This window comes from Balaenoptera physalus (genome assembly GCF_965194825.1).
Source record: "Balaenoptera physalus genome assembly, chromosome: 13".
In the NCBI taxonomy this organism is placed as follows: Eukaryota; Metazoa; Chordata; class Mammalia; order Artiodactyla; family Balaenopteridae; genus Balaenoptera; species Balaenoptera physalus.
In genome coordinates this window covers 9,528,978-9,542,828 of record NC_138892.1, presented here as the reverse complement: position 1 = coordinate 9,542,828, position 13,851 = coordinate 9,528,978, and positions in this window count along the sequence as shown.

Below are 13,851 nucleotides of genomic sequence, written 5' to 3'. Positions count from 1 at the left end.
GCAGACAGACAGGGACGTATTCCTTCCTTCGTGCTGGTGCAGCCACATCCACGGTCCTAAACTGGCTGGTTCTGGCCTGCCCACGCTGGAAGGGGGAATTCTCGATGACACCCCCAGAGGGTATGGTGTATTCCCGAGGCCGGAGAGGGGCAGGGCTGCCCCCCTCAAGCAGTACACCGGAGGCAACACCACGGGCCGGGGGCGGCACTCCACCTTCTTTCTTCTATCTCCCCCTGCACCGTTAGGTAACAGAGCCCCGCCCCGCCCGCCAGCCCAGCCAGCCACCTCCTCTCCCTCCAAAGGTGCCCAGGAGGCCAGTGAGCGAGGTGTGGGTGACTCAGGGGTGGGAAAGGCCCATGAAGTCATCCAGCAGCCCCGGCCACCTCCGGAGTTCAGGAGCCTGTCTGGCCCCTGGACTCACCAGCTGGGGAGTTCCCCTGGGAGGGGGCTGTCTGCACCCCAGCCCTGTCCCCCACCCCGGCTGCAGGATGGAGACCGCCCTGACTACCAGCCTCTTTGCCCACCCAGCCTCCTTTCTTCACAGCCCCGCCAGGGAGAGGAGAGAAAAAGACTCCTCGAACGGGCCCAGGGCCCGGGGCTATGTCGGAGAGTCAGGGAACATGACTCCGATTCCTTTTATTACTTGCTGGGCATTCCACCTGAGCAGTCTAAGCTTTTAGGACTGTGATCATCAGAAAAGCTAAATAGAGTGTTGCCTGGGGCCAAAGTCCCAGACACTGGAGTAAGAGAGATGTGGGTTTAAATCCTGGCATGCCCTGGCCACAAGGCTTGGAGTCATTCATAGACCCTCTCTGGGCCTCAGTTTTCTCATCTGTAAAATGGGAGTCATGAAGCTACCTGGCCCGGTGGCTGGGAGGATAAAACGAGTGGACGTGTCAGAGTCCTGGCAGGAAACAGACATCAGGGGTTTTAGAAGAAATCTTGGGGAAGGGACCACTCTGAGCTGTGGGCTGATGAGGTGTGAAGCACATGGAGAGAGACATCCAAGGAGCTGTGAGCATTCCCAGAGATGAGGAGGGGCAAGGAGGCGTAAGGGTCTGCAAGCCAGTGAAAGGGGAGGCAGGGCAGAAGGCCACACACAGAGGGGCTCCAGTGTGGCGGGCCCAGCGGGGACCAAGGAGGGAGCAGGGGACAAATACACCCTCCTCCCTCCTCCCACCCTCCCATCCGCCCGTGCCTCCCACTGAATGAGACCCACTGGAAGCTGCTGAGAACCCACTGCCCCGAGAACCCACTGGATGGGGCAGCCGGCGGGCAAGCCGAGATGAGCAGAGAGAGGACCTGGGGGCAACAAGTAGAGAATAATCCAAATAATGTGAACATGGCTTCACTCAGCAAATGTTTACTGAGCACAGCCATGGCCAGGCTTAGTTCTGGGCCTGGGGAACAGAGTGGTGACCAAGACAGACCAAGTCCCCACTCCACGGACGGGAGTGAGGCAGAGTAAGGGAGGTGATTGGACCACAGGAGATGTTTTAACCCAAGGAAGTCCCTACAGGGCAGTCAGAGACCATCAGCACAGATGGGGAAATGAGGCCTGGAGGGAGGCAAGGGCTTGCCCAAGGTCACCCAGCAAGTCAGTGGCACAGGGAAGCTCCCCCCCACCCCGCCCACCATTCTTCCAAGGCCCAGGAGGTTGCTCCTGAGATTCCCAGGCTGCCAGCACCTCCCTTGGCCTTCTGCACCCTCTGGTCATTCTGGGCTCTAAACCGAGTGTAGCAGGGTGGGCACAGCCAGTGAGGGAGCCCCCCATTGGGGAGTGGGCGTGTAGGGAGCGACGTGCTTGCATTCCCAGACAGGCCGGCACATTCCTGCCGAGGAGCCACTGTGCCACCCACCCTGCCCTGCCTGCTCCCCGGCACACAGAGCCATTGTCTGTCTGCCCCAGACACTCTGAGCAGCCGCTGCCCCCAGCCTCCAACACCGCCCCACGCCCGCCGGTTGGCAGGTGAGGCTCCACAAGCCGGAGCACCACTGTCCTGGTCCCGGGCCCCAAAGGGTAGCCACACAATCTATCTTGGAACCAAGCAAGGATCAGAGAGGGGAGATGACTTGCCCCAAGTCACAGAGGCCAAAATCCATATCCCTGGACCCCCAGTTAATTACTCTTCCTTAAGAATTCCTCCCTTGGGACTTCCCTGGTGGCACAGTGGTTAAGAATCCGCCTGCCAACGCAGGGGACATGGGTTCGAGCCCTGGTCTGGGAAGATCCCACATGCCGCGGACCAACTAAAGCCCGTGAGCCACAACTACTGAGGCTGCACTCTAGAGCCCACGAGCCACAACTACTGAGACAGCATGCCACAACTACTGAAGCCCATGTGCCTACAGCCCATGCTCCACAACAAGAGAAGCCACTGCAAATGAGAAGCCCCTGCACCGCAACGACACTTGCCGCAACTAGAGAAAAGCCCGCGCGCAGCAACAAAGACCCAACGCAGCCAAATAAATTAATTAATTAAAAAAAAAAAAAAAGAATTCCTCCCCTTCTTAACCCCTGCCCTGCTGGGCCACCGGACACCGCAGCTCACAGCTCCTCCCGCGGGCCAGGCCTGTGCTAGCTCTTGACAACCCCGGCTCACCTCACCCTGCCGGAGTGTGAATATCCCCATTTTACAGTCCAGGAAGCTGACGCAGGGAGGAAGGAGCTTGCCAAGGCCATCCAGTGAGGAGTACCCGAGATGAGATCTAGCCCAGGTCGTGAGTCCCAACCCACACCCTCCTCCTCCTGCAGGAATAGCTCCGAGCCCCATCCAGGGGGAAAGTGTTCACACAAATCCTCACGGCGAGGATGTGTGCCTGTTACACAAAGGCAGGGCAGCCTATCAGAGATGGTTCACTCATCTGTCACGTGGGTTCCCAGTCCACGTCCCAGGCAAGGCGCAGCTGGGAGCTGGGATGCAGGGTGAGGACTCAGGGCAGTCCTGGCCCTGGGGGAGATGGGCGCCCCTTCGAGAGAAAACAATAGGTGCAGGGCTTCCCTGGTGGCGCAGTGGTTAAGAATCCGTCTGCCAATACAGGGGACATGGGTTCGAGCCCTCTTCCGGGAAGATTCCACATGCCGCAGAGTAACTAAGCCCGTGCGCCACAACTACTGAATCTGCTCTCTGGAGCCCACGAGCCACAACTACTGAAGCCCGCGCGCCTAGGGCCCGTGCTGCGCAACAAGAGAAGCCACTGCAACGAGAAGTCCGCGCACCGCAACGAAGAGTAGCCCCCGCTCACCGCAACTAGAGAAAGCCTGCGCGCAGCAACGAAGACCCAACACAGCCAAAAATAAAAATAAATAAATTTATAAAAAGAAAACAATAGATGCAGATGGGGGGGTCAGATAATAAATGTTCTCTGGGCAGTAGGACTACCCTGTCTAAAATATCAACCCCTAGGGACTTCCCTGGTGGTCCAGTGGTTAAGATTCCGAGCTTCCACTGCAGGGGGCACAGGTTCGATCCCTGGTCTGGGAACTAAGATCCTGCCTGCCTCGTGGCATGGCCAAAAAGAAAAATCAACCCCTAAAATGACAACCTCCAATCCCCCTCCCCTGGTTTCTATTTCTCCTCAGCACTCACAACGACCTCTTCTAACCCCTGCAGTGTAGATCAGGACACGTGTCCTTATTTCCCTCCTAAGAGGCTTTGCACGCACTATCCTCCCGGGACCCCTCACAGAAGACTCAAGGCCCCTTTCCTCACTTCCTTCAGGGCTCATCTCCCTGACCCTGCGTCCATGGCTTCCTAGCTCTTCCCACTCTGATTTATCACACATTTACTTGTTTTTCTTGTTTAATGGCTGCCCGCCCCTGCTAGACTGGAAGGTGTATGAGGGTTGGGATTTTACCTCCTGCTGTATGAAGCAAAATCAAAACTGACAATTAGATTTTTTAGCTCAACGTACCCTCAAAACCGGCTCCAAGATCAAGACACAGGCCACTTCTGGCCCCCAGAGGTACCCTTCTCCCTCTGGTCAGTATCCAGTCCCTGCCCAAGGGGAACCAGCCGCCTGCTCTTGACCTTTACGCACGTGGAGCCACAGCGTGTGCTCCTTCCGCGCCCAGGCTTTTTGCCCGCCGAGCGAGATTCGTCCATGTAGCTGTCTGTGGGCAGTAAGGGGGACCGGTGGGTTTTAGCTTAAGCAACTGGGTGGGCAATGGTGCCACTTACTGAGCTGGAGACAGCCGGGGTGGAGCAGGTTTGGGGGTCCCAAGCTCTGTTTTGGGCCATGGGGGTAGAAGAGGAGGCCCGGCATGGGACTGGGTCAGACAGCATTGGCTCATCGATGCCGTTAAAGCCTCAGAGCAGGGAATGTGCAAGTTGGCCCTGCTACTGAGGGAGTCATCTCTTTCTGACACACATTCAGGGCCACCTGCTCTGGTCAGGCCTTCCCAACCGCTCCCCACTGGGAGGCCTCCGAAGGACCCAGTTTGGAAACTAACTCCTATTTCAGGAGAGGAGTTGGGGCCCAGCAAGGGAGAGTGGCTCACCCAAGATCACACAGCTGGTTAGGGTTCAGCCGGAACTCCTTGCTCTGCCTTGAAGACCCCTGCCCAACCTTCTACGTGTGCCAGATCGACTGGGAGCAGCCCGACGGGCACCCAGGTGAGGGTCTAGCCCACAGTGAGGGTCTGGGTTAGCTGGGAGGTATTCAGAGTAGCAGAGTAACCCATGAAGGCTCCCTGTAGGAAGCAGGCCTGGTGCTGGGCCAGAGGAGCCGGGGGCAGGGTAACCCTCACCTGAGGTCATGTCTCCCCAGCACTGACCTCGCAGCTCCGGGCCACACAGCTGGAAGACTAGGCAAGCCGAGGCAGGGCCAGGTAGGCGGCTGGAAATAGGTCACCAGCCCCAAGACCAACCACCTCCAGCAGCCAAAGGCCCCTGGAAGATGACTGGCTCCCGTGTGCCTTGGACGCCAGAGTGAGAAGCTATCAGGGTGGGGAAGGTGCCCATTGCTGATGGTCCAAGTGCCTCATTTTACAGATAGGGAAACTGAGGCCTGGAGAGGGCAGCACCACCCCCCAAGCTTACACAGCAGGTGAGGGGCAGATCCTGGGAGGAACCCCGCCCTCCGAGTGTGTTCCCTGGGACACTATGCCCAGCCGAGGGCCACGGTTCCCAGTCCCCTGTCGGGTTAGGGTGGTAGGGGAGACATGAGGGATGGAGGAGGGCTGGGTTCAGGAGAGGGACCTGGAGGCTGCAAGGCCAGGCGGTCCAGGCCCCCAGGAACTCACAGTCTGGTGGGGGGAGGGGGGGAGGGAGTACAGCTCAGATTGTATCTGCATTTATCATCTGTCCTCACACAGGATGTAAGCCCCCTGTGGGCAGGGTTTCACTCACAGCTGGAGCCCAGCACCTAGTGCAATGCCTGGCACATAGTAGGTGCTCAATAAATACTTGAATCAGTGACTGAATCCATAGAAGGGCAGAGCAGGACTCTAAAACTGTCCTCCTCTGTACACATGATGGCATTGAAGACCAGGGTTGGGGGACGTGGTCTGAACCCACTTCCCATTCTTCTCCTCCCCCCCATCAGCCTGCCCTGCTTTGGGCGTCCCCAGACCAAGGTCCCTCCCAACTCAGTCCTGACTTCCACCCTGTTCCCTGCCTCTTCCCACAGCTCTTCCTTCCCCGGGGGCTTTTTGGGAGCAAGCGGGAGGAATTCCTGGCCACAAGTCAGGGGAGGTGCCCCGGCAGGCGGAAGGCAGCGAGCACACGCCAGGGACCGCTCCAAATTCCAGCTCCCACAAGCCTCTGGGAGCGAGCCAAGTGGGGCCACGGTGGGGGGAGGTGGGGAGGCCCTCCCTACAGGAGGCAGGAGGGCACAGCGGAGCCTGGGGGAGGGCCAGGGGGCTGCAGAAGCAGACGGTCAGAGTGAACGTGGTCAGGGTCCCACAGGAGGATAGCTCACCGCCTCCAATACCCTGATGGGAAGACTGAGGCTCCCTGACGTCAAACTCTGAGCTCCTGACCCGGGATGCTGTGGGGCAGGGGGGCGGGGGGATAGTCTGTGACCAGACACCAAGCGTCTGGGGGAGAAGAGGGGTGTCTAAGGGGCTGGATAACATGAGACCCCGTGCAAAGATCTGTGGACCGGCAGCGGGAAGTTGTGGGTGAAGGGTTCTTGGACTGCCCTTGTCCTCAGTGGGTCCAGGAAAGCCCTCCCTCCCTGGCTGCGCCCAGAGTCCCCACTTGTTCGTGGGGGCGGGAGGGTTGCCCTCGGTGGGCCCAGCACTCTCAGCCACTGTGAGTTTCGTGGGCAACGGGGCGTCCCAGGGAGGGAAGGGGGTGGCAGAGTTTGTGGAAGGCTCTTAACCTGGCTTTTTCTGGGTCCCCCTCGCAGTCCCGGGTCAGGGCCAGGTGCCATGAACTCAGACAGTGGCCCCTGCCCCTCTGTCAGCACCAGAGCTGCCGCCAACACACACACCAGCGCACCCGGCCTGCTACAGCACCACCCCGCCCCCTCCCCAGTGGCTCCTCCTGCCCCACCCCCGGCTCCTGTGGCATCCTCAACACAAGGTGTGGCATCGGACCTACAGGCAACTGGATCCAGACTTCCAGGACCACAGCATCTTGGAACTAGAAAATTTTAGAACCATGGGTTCTTACAATCAGAAAATTCCAGGACCATCAAATATCGGAACATTTTCATTCCAGGCCCCCAAGGCTCTTAGAACCAAATAATTTCAGAGATGCAGCATCTTGCAACCAAAGATCAGAACCACAGAAACTTGGATTTCCATGGTTTGGAGTTCTGGGAGCAAGGGCTCTTAGAAGCAGAAAATTCCCAAACAACAATCTTATTATCCCAGAGGACATGAGCCCTGGGTTCTTCCCACCACCCAGACTAACAGACATCCAGGAACCAGCCAGGCCTTGGTGGGGTCGTTCCACAGTCCCCTGCCTTGGGGAGGTCTCTCTGCTCCTGGAACAGCAAAGGCAGGAAGGGAGACGGGGAAGAGAGGGGGCGCTTCTGAGCAAACCGAAGGAGAGAGGGTCTCTCCTCCAGGCCCTGGGTGGCTTCCTTTGCTGAGAGAGAAGCAGAAGAGAAAGAAAGCCCTTGATGCCACAGGTTTGGGCGGCGGGTGTGTGGTCACAGGGGGTGGCAGGATCTACCCCCTCCCTGGCTGCAGGAGCTTGGAATTTTCTCCTGGCAGGAAGGGCCCACCCTCCTAGGAATGGAAAACAGTCCTTGGCATCTGGCCCCCGAGGCATACAAGATTTTGACAATCAAGCATTATTATCCGACCTGCCTCACCCCAGCCCAGTGCAGAGGGGAAACCAAGGCAGGCGGGGTCTCTGTCTAAACCAAGAACCTGAATCTGCCCCTGGCAGATTCCAGCCATCCCCTTTCCTGACCGTGGAATGTCAGAGCTGAGACAACCACTGGGGAGAAGCCTGGGTCAGACCTGGCAGGGCACGTGGGACCTGAGACCAGAGAGGGCAGCCATTTACCCAAAGTCACCCAACACAGTGCAGCAGAGTCCCTTATTGCTTCCCCTAAGGCTCACTTCTAGGGCCTCCTCCTCCAGGAAGTCTTCCCAGATCATGTTCCCCTGGACCTCTTTGCCCCTTGAGACTTTACTGTTCCACCAAGCAGAGTGCTCTTAATTACTCAGGCTTTGTTTTCTAAGTATTTTGTACAAAAATGTCTCATCTTCCCAGCCTATGCTGTGAGGGTGTCTCCCCGCTGGCCTGGAACCAGAAGTCTTGAGCTGAGGCCTCCACGCCCCCACTCAGACACCTCCATGGCTCCCCACTGCCCAGGGACAAAGTCTAAGGCAGCCTGGCACTCAGTTAGAGCTTTGTGGCTGCACTCCAGCCTCATCCCTTGATCCCACCAGGCATGGGTCTCACTGAGTTCCTGGCAGCCCCCGCCAGGCCATCTCTCTGCAGCCCACTCCCCTCCCCCTCCGTCCCCAGCCGGAGCATCCTCATCTCTAAGGCTTCAGCAAGGCCACCTGCCTGGGGCCAGTGCCTCCTCTGCGCCACCTTGGATTTCCTCACTGCACTGCCAGTGGCAGCCTCTGCCCAGACACCCACTCCCCAAGTCTGGGGAGGCTGGACTGGGTCTCACCCAATCTGGGTCTTAGACCGACACCAATAGTGAGTCTTTACTGAGGGCCCACCGCTGGTCTCGGCCCCTCACATGCCTTTGCTCATCAAATCCCAGCAAGAGCCATAGGAATAGATTCCGGTCTGATCATGCCCATTTTTCAGATGATGAGACCAAGGCACAGTGTGCCTGAATTGCTTCCTCAGAGTCACACAGTCAGTGGCAGAGCTGGGATAGGTGCCCTGAAAGCCCGGCTCCAGAGCCCACGTGCTGTCCCATTAGGTTGCATTGTCCTGGGAGAGGGAAGGACAGAAGCACTGGGCCCACAGCACTGGGGAGTCTCGGGGCATCCTGGAGCCAGAGACCGCCTAGCTCGACCGCCTAAAGCTCCGAGAAGGCATGGCCCTTGTTTCAGGATCCCCTCGGCCCACATAATTATACACAGAGAGAGACACACAGAAAGTCACACATACGCACACAGACTTGGACGCAAGCCCCCAGCCCCTGGGACCGGCTGCAGGAAGTCCTCAGCTGCCCAAGCCTTTTTCACTTCAGCTTTTCCTAAATTTGCTTTGAGGAAGTTGCTGCCGCCTTGGAGCTCTCCCCTCTCTCTCACGCACTCCAGACCACATCCCTTCCCACCCTGACTTCTCTGGAAGCCGGGAGAACAGGGAGTGGAGAAAACAAACAGTAACCATGATGAATAATTCCATTCTACAGATGGTGGCAGGGAATAGGCAGTGGAGGAGAGAGAGTTGAGCCCGGAGGGGCATCAGGAGTGCTGGGGGAGCAGGTTGCAGGGGCAGTTAGGGTGATCTCCTCACTGAGAGGGCAGCATCTCTGCAGATTTCTAGGCGAGGGGCATTCCAGGAAGAGGGGAGAGCCAGTGCAAAGGTCCTGAGGCAGGAGTGAGCCCGCCACGTTAGAGGAACAGAGAGGAAGCCAGTGTGGCTGTGGATGAGTATGAGTGAGGGAGGGGACGTTGGGGAGGTGAAGAGCCTGGCCCACTGTGGTGGCCTGGGCTTTTCCTCTGGTGACTGGGCATGTGATGGGAGCTATGCAGGGTTTGGAGCAGAGGAGGGATGCTGTGTGTGTGTGTGTGTGTGTGTGTGTGTACATGTAACAGGACTCCCCTGGTGGCGCAGTGGTCAAGAATTCGCCTACCAGTGCAGGGCACACGGGTTCGATCTCTGGTCCGGGAAGATCCCACATGCTGCGGAGCAACTAAGCCCGTGCGCCACGACTACTGAGCCTGTGCTCTAGAGCCCAAGAGCCACAACTACTGAGCCCACGTGCCGCAACTACTGAAGCCTGCGCGACTAGAGCCCGTGCTCCGCAACAAGAGAAGCCACCACAATGAGAAGCCCGCGTGCCACAACCAAGAGTAGCCCTCGCTCGCCGCAACTAGAGAAAGCCCGCGCGCAGCAACGAAGACCCAACGCAACCAAAAATAAAAAAAATAAATTTTTAAAAATTAAAGAAAAGGGCTTCCCTGGTGGCGCAGTGGTTGAGAATCTGCCTGCCAATGCAGGGGACACAGGTTCGAGCCCTGGTCTGGGAAGAGCCCACGTGCCGCGGAGCAACTAGGCCTGTGAGCCATAACTACTGAGACTGCGCGTCTGGAGCCTGTGCTCCGCAACAAGAGAGGCCGCGATATTGAGAGAACCGCGCACCACGATGAAGAGTGGCCCCCACTTGCCGCAACTAGAGAAAGCCCTCGCACAGAAACGAAGACCCAACACAGCCATAAATAAATAAATAAATAAATAAATAAATAAATAAATAAATAAATAAATAAGAGGATGCATTTCAAATAGTAAAAAAAAAAAAAATACATGTAACATAAAATATACCAACTTAAACTTTTTGGGTTTTTTTGGCCGCACCGCGCTGGATGTGGGATCTTAGTTCCCCAACTGGGGATCGAGCCCTCCTCCCCTGCTGTAGAACTGTGGAGTCTTAACCACTGGACCACCAGGGAAGTCCAACTTCACCATTTTTAAGTACACAGTTCAGTGGTATGAAATACATTCACCTTGTCATGCAGCCATCACCACCACCCATCCCTGTCACTCATCTTGTAAAACTGAAACTCCATATGGAGGGATGCAACCTGACTTAAGTTCTAACAGGGTCACTCCGGTTGCTGGGTGGAGACTAGACAAGGGCACCCAGATAGAAGCAGGGGAACCAGACAGAAGGCAAAAGGCAGGAGCCCTGGCTTCCACCAGGGCCACGCTTCCCTGACCACCTGGATGACCTTGGGCAAATCACTTCACTCGTTCTGAAGTTTGTTTATTCATACCTTCGGTCAATTAGTCTTTCAACAAATATTTATTGAACACCTACTACGTGCTCGGCACTGCGCTGGGTGCAGAGGGCACAAAATGAGCAGAGCAGACCCAGCCCCTGACTCGAGGAGGTGCCATCTGGCTGGGAAGGTGGACATGGAGCAAAAAGCAGCACAAATAATAATAACGCAGTGATAGCCCTGGTGGGGGTGGTGAGGGAGCAGCGGAGAGCAGAGACAGCGGGCATCAGAGGGAAAAGCATGCCCAGCAGGCGGAACAGCCTAGGCAGACGCTCTCAGCGATCAGCCTCCTGCTTCTATGAGAGGCCTCCTCTCCTTTCCCTCCTCTAGATAAAAGAGGCCCAGAGGAGCCTGGGGGTCAAGCCCAGATTCCTCTTCTGTGAAATGGGGGTCCTCGTCGTACCTGCCGGCCCTAGATGTGAGGAGTAAATGAGCCAATGCACGGCAGGCTCCAGACACAGTGCACGGACAGGCCAAGAAGCCAACTGCCCCACTCCCACCCACCCTACCCTGGTGTAGAGAAGCGGGTCCCCTGTGATGAGGTGTGATGGAGGGTCTCAGGGAAGACCTCCCACAACCCACCCCCAAATCTCTCCTCAACTTGCTTCCTGCTGTGCCTGAAGTCTCTTTATTACAAACTCATTCCTTTGAACTGTGCTTTCCCACCCTTCCAGAACCATCCATTCCTATTCAGGTTAGCCCTGGGCTGGGTGTTACTCAGCCTTCACAGTTCAGGTCAAGCCTCCCTCTTTCAGGAAGGCTTCCCTGATTGCTGCTGCCCATGGAATTCTCTTTCTTTCCCTCCTTTCCTTTCTCTCTCCCCTCACTCTGCACTGGCCTTTGGCTTTCACAGTCGCAGCCTCGGAGCTGAAAGGGCCCTGAGAAATTGTCCAACCCAGACCTCCCTGAGCCCCCATGCTTCAGATGAGGAAACTGAGGCCCATATATTGTGTTCTCAGGGCAGCTGGGATGAGGGCCAGGCCAACAGCACAGATCAGACTTATTTGTTTTCAAATGAAATGTAAAATATTTCACACATACCAAAGGAACTGTGGAGGCCGCTGCCACGTGCAGGGTCCCTCAGGGAGTTTTACGTGCAGCTGGGGCTGCTTCATCTGCCTGCCGAGAGGCACTCCCCAGGCTGCGGGGACCACTCTCCCTTGGCAGCTCTCAGATCATTGCTTCCAGGTTTCTGCTATTGATCAGGTTTTAAAGATAAAAGCAAAGCTGTGAAGCTCACTCCGAGGGCCAAACTAAACATATCTGTGGGCTGATTTGGCCCTTGGGCTGCCAACTGCCACTTCTGTGGGCTCTGTGGACCTTGGTGCCAGACCAGGCAGCACCATGTGCTGGCTGTGTGAGCCTCGGCAAGTCAGCTGCCTTCTCTGAGCCCTGGTTTTGCCATCTGTGAAATGGAAGTAAACTACTGCCTCTTCATGGGGCTGTCTGCACATTCAGTATTTACTGATGGAGGGTGTGTGCTGGACATCGAGTGAAGACTATAGGGCAGGGGCACATCCCATACAGGACCCCACTGAATCCTCCCTCCGGCCTCCGAGGGCTGTCGTGGTGCTGGGAAGAGACTGAGCCAGGATCCAGCCCTAGTGAACACACGGGTCACTGCAGCAGACCCAGGAGGCCTGGGCAGAATGACTCGGGTGGTCCCACATGACCAAGGCACAGCAGCTTGTGACGAGCTGGTAGGTAGACTAGGGCTAAATTGCGACGCGTCTTGAATGCCACACCAAGGTGCCTGATGCGTAGGAGGTGCTTAATACATGTTTTCATTATATGAATGAATGTGCAGCGGGGAGCCATGGAAAGCTCTTGAGCAGGGGAGGGCCCTGACTTTGATGGGATGTATCTGTGGTGTGCTTAGGTTAGTGGCTGGCCCTGAGGAAGCAAGAGGGCATGGTGTCGCAACAGGCCTTCGTGTTGCCGTGCTGGTGAGTTCACAGGCCCTGGCCTGATGGAAACGGTGTGGCTGTGTCAGTGTGGAGGTGTGTTCATGGGCACTGGTGTGTGAATGGGCTGGTGTGTGAATGGGAGCTGCTGCCCCCTTCTGCTTGGGCTCCCTGCCTATAAGACAGGGGTGAGGACTTCCTGGTGGTTCACTGGTTAAGAATCCGCCTGCCAACGCAGGGGACACGGGTTCGAGCCCTGGTCCGGGAAGATCCCACATGCCGCGGAGCAACTAAGCCCATGCGCCACAATTACTGAAGCCGGTGTGCCTAGAGCTCGTGCTCCGCAACAAGAGAAGCCACCGCAATGAGAAGCCCGCGCACCGCAACGAAGAGTAGCCACTGCTCGCCACAACTAGAGAAAGCCCACGTGCAGCAACGAAGACCCAATGCAGCCAAAAATAAATAAATAAATAAATAAATAACAGGGGTGATAAAAATAAACAAACAAATAAATAAATAAATTTATTTTTTAAAAAAGCAACAGGGTTGATAATAATGCTCCTTTCCTGTCGGGGGGTACTTCGAGAGTGGACGAGGCACATCCCTGCCTGGCCCGGTGCCCGGAGGGTAGGTAATCTTCACATCAGGACCACTGCCTGGGTCCCTGTGCGGTGCCCCAGGCTGGGCAACCAGGCTCTGAGTGGCTGCCGCTGGGGTGGGGACCCACTGGAGGAGCCCGCGGGGGATGAGGTGATGGCCAGCGAGGATGGGGAAGTCGGCGAGTCGGCTATCTTTAGCTCCTTCCCTCACGGCCCTTTTCCTCTGCCTGGCAGCATGTGGCCGGGGTGGGGGGTGGGGGGCGGGGAGCAGCCGGGAGGGGCTACTTCTCCATAGTCACATGAGGCCCGGTGACCCAGAGGCCAGCTGTGGGGCTGGGGCGGGAGGAGGTGGGGCCGGCTGTGGTACCTGGCTCCCCCACCCCGACCTGTCTGCTGGCAGCCATGAGGGTAGCATCCCCGAGGGTAGCATCCCCTGGTGCCCCCGTCTCTCAAGCAAGCAGGGGCCCCAGGGTGTGCGCCTACAAGAAGTGGCGGGCGAAGGAACACTGGTGCCGCGGTGGCTGCTGGGATGAGGTGTCCCTCCTGCTCCTCACGGGGAGCCTCCAGGCCCCCACTCGGTGAGGGCAGTGCGGTGCAGTGGTTAGCGCTGAGCTGCTGGTGCCTGGATTTCACTCTCTGCTTCAGCACTCCCGAGTGAGAGGCCGTTGCTTGGTCTCTCCAAGCCTCCATGTCCTCACTGTGAAAACAGGAGTGTCAACAGGAACCTGGACTCACGACTCACAGGGCTGTCATGATCACTCAGTGAGACACAGCACCTAAGATGCCTGGCAGACTATATTCTAGCTCTCTGACCTGGGAGGATTCTCTGAATCTCTCTGGGCCCCCATTTTCCCCATCTGTAAAATGGGAATAGTGATTGCAAGGATTAAATAAGATAGCTTTGAAAGGGTCCAACACAATGCTTGGCACACAGTAGGTACTCAAAAAACAAGCACCCTTGGGGACTTTC